Raw genomic sequence first — 9167 nt, 5'->3', positions numbered from 1 at the left:
CCTTGCAAGATCTGACCCTGCCATGAATTGGATTGTATCCCTCCACCACTTCCCCCAAAATTCATATATTGAATCCCTAACCCTTATTGTGATAATATTTGGAAATATGGCCTTTGGGAGATAATTAGGTTTAGATGAGGTCAGGAGGGTGAGGCCCTCTTGATGGGATTAGTGCCCTTATAAGAGGAGACATCAGAGAGCTTACTCTTTTCCTCTCTGCCATGTGAGGATACAGAGAGAAGAAAACATATATAAGCCAGGAAGAGAACCCTCACCAGAACTCAACACTGCTGGTATCCGAATCCTGGACTTTCAGCCTCCAAAACTATGAGAAAATAACTTTCTGTTGTTTTAGCCATCTAGTCTATGGCGTTTTATTATGGGAACTCAAGCTGACTAATACAGATCTCTATTAACTTTCTGAATTATTCTTCTTTTATCTCCTTACACCAGTCAGAGCCTCATTTTTTTTCTAAAACTACCAGGTATGACCCTGTGTTAGAATATAGCTCTACCTATACCCTCTGCCCTAAAATATTCTTTTGGAAGGTATTCACTTGTCAAAAAATGTCATCTCTTTCAAGACATTGTTAAAATTACTTTTTCAGCAAAATCAATCCTGCCTGCCCTATTTTATACTACAATTACCCAGCACATCACATCTACACCTGCCCTTAGGATTCTCTAATCTTCTTACTCTGCTCTACATTTTCTTGTGGTTGTTTTTTAAATAGAACATATACTCTTCTCACCATAAGGTATTATTTATTGATTATGTTTATTAGTAAATGCTATTATTTGCATACTCAACTGCAAGCTTCATAAGGAAAAGGCTTTTTTTCTTTACTTCTATTCCCTAAATGAATCCCAAATATATATGAGGGTTTACATTTTGTTCCTTAAAGATTAAACTTTAATGTGTTTTATATTATCTAAGGTACTTTTCCCTCATAATTCAGAACTAGACTATGTGCAGATTTCATAATCTACTTTCCTTCTGAAATAATTATAATAAGTACTTTATCTACTTTTAATGCTCACTACTAACATTAAAACTTTTGTATGTAATTAGCTTCTTTTTAAACTTTTTTTTGGTTAATGAATAAAACATAATCTCATTAGTTTATTTTTATTTGGAGCTGAATCTGATGTTCCCAATGTGCTTTGCTTACAACAAAATAGTTCTTGTAAATAACTAGAGTTCTCATTGTCAGCCCCTTTGTAATATATCACAATTCAAGGCACTTGGGCATATATCTGTGATCAAGATTAAAAAAAAAAACAAAACTTATGCTTGGTCTTATAGTAATCTTACTTTGCATATCCTATGGGTACAAATCCAGCTGTTTGAGTTTCAAAAGCTACCACTCTCTTTGACCCTCTTCCAATTTAAAAGTTAATTTCATTTCACAAAGACTTGTACTAAAACTTTCTCAAAGTCTCTGTTTAAACTCTTCCCATGAAATTGGACTCACGTCTCTGTCTGAGAGTGAATTAGACCCTTAGAGAGGACCATTAACACCTTTGGTGCATGTATAATGCTCAAGCAGCACCCGAGTGCCTCAAAAAAGTGATGTGTCTGATGCCCAATATACTTAGCGAGTTTGATTTAGGGGCCAGGAAGGAAGAGAAAACAGGTTCCTGGGAGATTATCTGATGTAGCTTCTTGCTTCCAGGCAGGCACATGCTGAGGCTATTCAGGACAGATCATTTTCTAATTAGTGTTCTTCAGATCCCACGTTCATTTTTCCTTCTCTTTGAAATTACACAAAGCAGTTGTTATAGTGCCATGCACCTGACGCTGTCTAACACTAACAGTTCCCGGATTGAATGGCTGGCCTTGGATTATATATTTTTCTTTGCTCCGTAGCCACCTCCCAAAAGTTAATGTACTTCATTAACTCTTTAAATTGTAATAAGATTAGTATCCTCCTGGTTTAAATTTCTATATCAAAGATAAATTAAGATAGGTAACATTGAAGTAGAAACAAGTAGAGAGGTTTTGCCATTGGAGCCTTCCTACTTTGGACACTTTCTCCCTTTGCTAAATGTTCAAAGTAATACTTATATTTAGTACTTCATTGGATTGTTGTATGGATTAAATAAACCAATGCACCTGTCAGTGCCACACAATCTGCAGAGTACTATTCAATTATAAGGCCGTTAATCATTTCCCCTTCTGTGTCCCTGGCAGAATTCTGTTTACATAGCTACTATTATACATTCAGGAAATTGCTTGCTGAATGTTTGTTGGAGAGTACTGAACGTCTCTCTTTTTGTTTCTCAACACCAAGGTTGTCAGCTACGAGAAAGCAGAGGCCTTACTTTATTATGTCCCCTGAATGGAAACAAATACAGTGCTACATATGTAATAGTCAATAAATAAGCATGGAGTAAATTATTGAATAAAATATGTAGATTCCCTTACTAATTATTTGCAATATTAATATACGTTACTATGCTAGGTTGGAATCAGAAATCAAAGGCATAATGAAAATAGTTCAAGCTCTATATTTCCAGATTTCAATGGTATAAAACTGTGATGTAAAACTATACCAAAAATAAACAAAAGTTTTTTTTTAAAAATGTATTTTTATTGATTTCAGAGAAGAAGGGAGAAGGAGAGAGAGATAGAAACATCAATGATGAGAGAGAATCATTGATCGGCTGCCTCCTGTATGCCCCCCACCGGGGATCGAGCCTGAAACCTGGGCATATGCCCTGACCAGGAATCGAAGCCTCACCTCTTAGTTCATAGGTTGACACTCAACCACAGAACCACACCAGCTGGGAAAATATAAGTTTTCAAGAGTCCAAGCTTTAAAACTATTGGAAAGGGATAATGCATTCCAAAAAAGTCCATATTATCATTTATTATATCTACTTATAGTATCAGAGTCCAGTATATTTTATTCTAAAGAATGATGAATAGCAGGCCTCAAATATCAGTCATATTCTAGCTGTTTAGTTCTGTGAGACTTTTATGGTTCACAAAGGACAGGGATGCCTACTACTTTAATTGTGAAATGTTGCCCTGTTTTGTAACCATCTCAATCCATTGTTTCAAGGCTTCAGTCAAGTCTTCTTTAAACATTGCTTGTATCAGTGGTCATTTAGGAAATTAGAGGCAAAAAAAATCAGCAAAGGTAATGACATAGAGTCTGCTGTAGCTAAAAGAAATCCTCTAAGAAGATGCAGTGCCACTTAAAATATTTGGATAAACTCCTATGTTCTTACCATACCTGAGAGAAGCATTTTAAGTCATTACTTTAATACGAATAAAAGGGGGGGGGAGGGGGAGGTTAACAGGAATCTTGAAGTGTGGGAATATCCAGATGCTGACAAAATGATGGTATATAGCAGAGGAATCCCACCCTGAGTTTCTGCTTTCCTCAGGCCATTTCTAATTCCACATGCAACATTAATCAGGACCCTGACAGGAAACAGTTATCTTTCATATATTCTGAGCAAAGGTTGCACTATGGAAAAGGCATGGGAAGGGTTTTGAAATGGCAGGGAGGGACTGTACAGGACTCGAAATCTAGTACCACTAGGGCGCCCCTCACAGGGCCTGACGTGGCAATGTCGGGGAGCAAGGGCCAGAGCCTGAGAGAAAGCTGAATGGGGAAGGCTTTCTGACTCAAGCTGTGTCCTTTGACAGAGTAATGCCATCATCCTGTCACCAACTCTTTTGGAGCAGGGACCAAAACCAAGGTTCTCTTTCCCAGGGCCATTTGCATCAATCAAACCAGAGTTCGGTAAAGCAGAACAGAAACTATGTTTTGATCAAGGAATGGAGAAGGGTGAGCTCATGCTCCAAAAGCACCTTCTCTCGGGCTGGGAAGGAGCCTTCAATATACTAGGCTGCAGCGTGGAGTGATTATCTTCTTTTAGGCGCACGAAGTTATTCTTATCTCACCCTCGGCCCTTTCTGCCCAGTCCTTCTTGCACAGGGTGCCCCACCGCCATCGACAGCTTAGCACAGGGCACCTGGGTCTTTGCCAGCAGGAATCCTTTCCAGTTCCTGTAAACAAGTATAACTCATGATATAGTTTAGGTATTGAGAAATGTTAGGGTCTTCTAGATGATAGCCCAGTGACAGTTTCAATCAAAGTCAAGCATCAGGCTAGTAACTGTCTTTTTTTAAAAAAATATATTTTATTGAATTTTTACAGAGAAGAAGGGAGAGGGATAGAGAGTTAGAAACATCGATGAGAGAGATCGATCAGCTGCCTCCTGCACAGCCCCCAGTAGGGATGTGCCCGCAACCAAGGTACATGCCCTTGACCGGAATCGAACCTGGGACCCTTGAGTCCGCAGGCCGACGCTCTATCCACTGAGCCAAACCGGTTCGGCTAGTAACTGTCTTTTGATAGATTTTTCCAGAAGCTCCAATCTCTGTATGTGTCTTAAATATCACAGAGTGATTAAGAAGGCTTATTAACCTCTTCGGAAACAACCTTTTTATGTGAATTGACGTGTCCCCAAATTATATCCAGTTAAGGGATATAATTTCAATAAAATTCAAATAACTCCACACCTTGTTATTTCACTTTAAGACAGACTCAGAAGTAATTATTTTTTAAACTTTTTTTCTTTCTTTTATTAAAAATTGACTTCAGAGATGAAGGGAGAGGGAGAGACTGAAACATCAATGATGAGAGAGAATCATTGATTGGCTGCCTACTGCACGCCCTCTACTGGAAATGGAGCCTGCAACTGGGGCGTGTGCCCTAACCTGGAAAGTAGTTGTGACCTCCTGGTTCATAGGTCGACACTCAATCACTAAGCCACGATGGCCGGGCTTTTCTTGCTTTTTGAGTAGCCCATCTTAGTACACCAGGTGCCTTCTCAAAATGAGAAATCATATTGCTACTCATACATTATATCATCAATACATTTTATCAGAGTACATGTGGTGAGCGTCATCATCTGTCATCATAGAATGATAGATTATACTTTCTCATGCTACATTAATATCATTTAAGTAGAATTCACTTTTTGCTAGGACAATACATTAAAGGTGTACCAATCTTTTCCCAAGTAAATGCAAACTTTTATAATGGAGTGAGAAAAGCTGGCATGAACAAGATCAATCACCGCCTACCATTCTCCTCCAGCTTGCTGAGCTTCCCCTCTGCAGCGATTAGAAACATGGACTTTGAAGCCAGGCCCCCTGCATTCATACTGTACTTCCACCACCTATCAGCTGTGGGACTTCAGTCAAGTTACATAATCTCTCTGTGTTTCATTTTTCTTAACCAGCGAAGTGAGTATTCATAGTCCCTACTTCACAGAGTTCGCCTGAACAGGAAAACAGTTTTAAATACTGGAAGCATGTAATAAAGTCCCTAGAAATACAAAGACCGCATAAGCATTTGGTATTGCTATATGTCAATCCTTTGCATATATTACTTCTTTAATTAGAAGTCATATTTTGTGAGGTTATTTGAGTGTCAATACTGTTTCAAATGTCCAACTGCTTTAGGCTCTAATAAGACCAGAAGTTTCTAATAAAAATCTAAGCCTAACGGAAGGGCGTCAGCAAGGTTTCAGCATTGGTTAAAATTCCCACGCCACTTCAGCCTTCGGTTGTAATTCTCACCACCGTAGTGTATTCTGGATCACTATGAGATTCAGAAACAGAGCTTCTGACAAAGGTTTCTAACTTTTTCTTCATCTTTGACTTTTACTCTGAGAGCCTGGAAAGCAAAGGGCCTCCCTGTCTTTTCCTTGCACGAATGCCAATCAGCCCAGGGCAAGAGCCTGGGAAGCCAAGTCATCTACTCTGCGGCTGCGTGGAGAACCCAGCCCCACATCACAGCCCGACCCGCGGCAGTTTGCAGACGCATACTCTTCATTAGTGTGTGCTCCCTCCGTGCACCAGGCACCTGTCACCTTTCCTCCACCTGCTTTTCAGGAAACCTCTTCTTCTGAATCTGTTTTGCCTCCTTTTTCCCCCTTCTTTTTAGATTTGTATCTGGAGGGAGAGTGAGAAGCTCTTCTCTGGTGACAACATGATCAAATTATTTACAGTGGCTCATATGTACCATTATTTGTAAAAAAAATAATAATAATAAAAATAAGTATAGGGTGGGAAGTCATATTCCTGTTTAATGATTCTAATGAATAAAATATGGCAATTGCACTTAGATGTTCAGGGATTTAAGTTGCATTGAGGGCAGCGTGCCATGCTTGGTAAAAAGGGCATTAGTAACTATGGATAACAGTTCCCAGGTTAGCCTTATGGAATTCCATGCCTCCTCTAACTATGTTTTAAATTAACATCGATATGTTTGTGTACATGTGTGTCTGTCGACTTACAGCCCTTTCCCCAAAGAGTTCTGTGACTGAGAATTGCAGTGATTAAAATGGAAAGTGATGGAATCCCTTGGAAAGGAATAAATAACAAAGCCCAGAAAATAAACAGGGAAATTGGCCAAAGCCTATTTTGAAGCCACCGAGAATAGCAGTGGCACAGAGAAAGGAGGTAAAGAGTTTAGAAAGAGGAAAATGCTGCCCCCCCCGACTCCCCACCCCGACCCACGGGAAAGCAAACCTGGTCTGGAAGTCTTCAGTCTTCACCTGTCTTGGTCACGTATAACCAACACCTGGAGCAGAGTCTAGCAGTAGTTGGCACTTCATAAATATTTCATAAATGAGTGAATGAGAGAATACAAGTAGCATAGAACAAGCAGAACTTGAAGACTGGTAGATGAATGTAGCCAGGGACAGAGAGAACTCTTCTGCTAAAATAGTCAAGTTGCTCATATAGGCAATGCCCATTTTTCCTAAAGGAAATACCCATTTGGGGGAAGAAGCTATGTTAGTATGTAAAGCACAATAACAGTACACTCATATAACACGCTGTTAGCCAGTGCCCAAACTAGCAGTGCTGCAAAACGCAAATGCAAGGGGTCAATTGACAAAGTTTAAAAGTTGCCAAACAACAACTTCAAAATATTTTTTTTGTGGGGGGGGTGGAGGGGGGGCGCGGTTCTTTGTTCCTCACTGAGCTGGAAATGTCTTATGGACAGTGATAGAATCTCATTCACCTTTGCTTCCTGGTAACAGTATCTGACTCAGAGTCAGCACACCTTTATTAATTTATTGAACTAAATCCCAAGAAAGTTTCTCAGGTAAAGCAGACATCCTGCCATATCAAATAAAGCCCGTCTTAATCTGCGCAAGCCGAGAATGCCAGTGTTGTTACTTTGTTAAATCTCCTGTAAAACGGGTCAGGTTAAGCAATTGCTCCTCTAGTGTGAAAGAACCATAGCATTGACACTAATTTGATTTTTTTCAGCGTTGTCCTTTCTATAATTGCATCACTTAGAGTCTGCACCCAAAATCTGTCTTGTCAGTTTGTTGACACCCAGTACCTGTCAGCTTCTCAGAAGATGGTGGCTCAGTGAGAGAAAGTGCATTGACACCTCCATGATTCAATCAATCGGCTCGCAAAAGCACCGCTTCTAGCAGAGCACAGCTGCCACCTGAGGAGAGAGGCTTGTTTTCTAGTCCCTCCAGCTACAACCTGATTTGATTTGTGTTGAAAAGTATTACTATAAGAACCAACTGAGATGAGGATAAATTGTGCACCAGAGAGTACAGGCAGACATCAATATCCTATCTGATAAAGAGGGAATATGCTAGTTGACTGCCCCGCCCTCAAAGATGGCAGAGCCCACAGCCAATAAGGAGGGAATATGCTAATTGCTACCCCCACCCTCAAAGATGGAGGCACCTGGTCCCCTCTGCTCTTCATACTTTAGACAAATTCTTGTACTTCCCTTAATATCACTTCTCTCACAACCCTCTGTGTTATGTGTGTTTCTCTTAGACTTGGACATATTTTTGCTTGGTTTTTATAAAAACCAGGGACAATTTAAAAATACAGTTCCTAAATAACATACCTCAGCACTTTGAGTATAATAAGTACATTTGCTTATTTTCATTTGATATTTGCAAACAGTATAATTTTTTTGGATGGTGGTACTAAGTCCAAATATTCATAACTAATGATATATAGCAAAAAATAAAAACTGCACTAATAATGGAATAAGAGGTTGACTATAGTTGGATAACAATGAAAAGTTTTATGCACAATACATAAGAGTAAGAGAAATCAAAAGCAAGTTATATGATGTTGCATGTTGAGGAAAACATAAATTCATTAAACAATTAATAGAAGTTTAAATATAATTTTTGTTAATTTCAACAATTAATGGTAAACTTTTGACTTGAATTAATCTTAAATCAGAAATACAAATTTTTATTTCAAAATGTACTGATATTTTTGTAGGATACTATATTTTTATTTCATATGTGCATGCTTCTTGAGGCAAGGCTAATAAATAAAGGATTATATGCCTCTATAAATAACTAAAAGGTGATGTATATTAATTTAGAATTTAATAATATATGAAAGGGATTAATCTTCCACAAAACAAACATCATGTTTACATAAGCAATTACATTTAATTTGAGATGGCAAATGTTTAAAAAGACATCATCTATCCAACTGTTCATTATATGTCTATTAGCTTTAATACAATAGAGAATTGGAGATTATTAAATATAAAACACCTGCCCAAATGATGCTACGTTTAATTATCACAGTTTAATAACATTCAAAGCACATATTTTTGCCATAGTTATTTGAGATTCCCCAAAAGTTAAACATATATTCTGTAGAGACTAAATAATAGTGTGAGTTCAATTGAAATAGTACTTTAATCATCTCACACATTTACTGACTGCTTATGTGTCTAGTACATACCAAGCCCTCTCTAGATGTATAAACAAAACAGAAAACCCCTGTTCTCCTTGGGCTGCATAATGTGCATGTGTTAGATGGAGTTATGCAGATAATAAACAAATGCACAATAAATTACATAGCATATTAGATAGCAATAAAATTGTGACAATCAATATTAATAAAAGTAGATAAACGTATTGACATTTTACCATTCCTGAACTCTAATCCTATGTAATAAAAGGGTAATATGAAAATTGTCCCCTCCACTGGGAGTTTGACCGGAGTTCAACCAGGGGGCGGGGCCCGCCAACTGCCCAGGGCCCCTCCCCCAGCCAGCCCTATTCCCAATTGCCCCTGCCCCCATCGGGGTGGGCTGGCTGGACCCCACCAGTGCACAAGTTCATTCACT

This window comes from Myotis lucifugus, unplaced genomic scaffold (genome assembly GCF_000147115.1).
Source record: "Myotis lucifugus unplaced genomic scaffold, Myoluc2.0 scaffold_1, whole genome shotgun sequence".
NCBI classification, from domain to species: Eukaryota; Metazoa; Chordata; class Mammalia; order Chiroptera; family Vespertilionidae; genus Myotis; species Myotis lucifugus.
The sequence above is the reverse complement of the archived record's forward strand: the minus strand, read 5'-3'. Positions refer to the sequence as shown.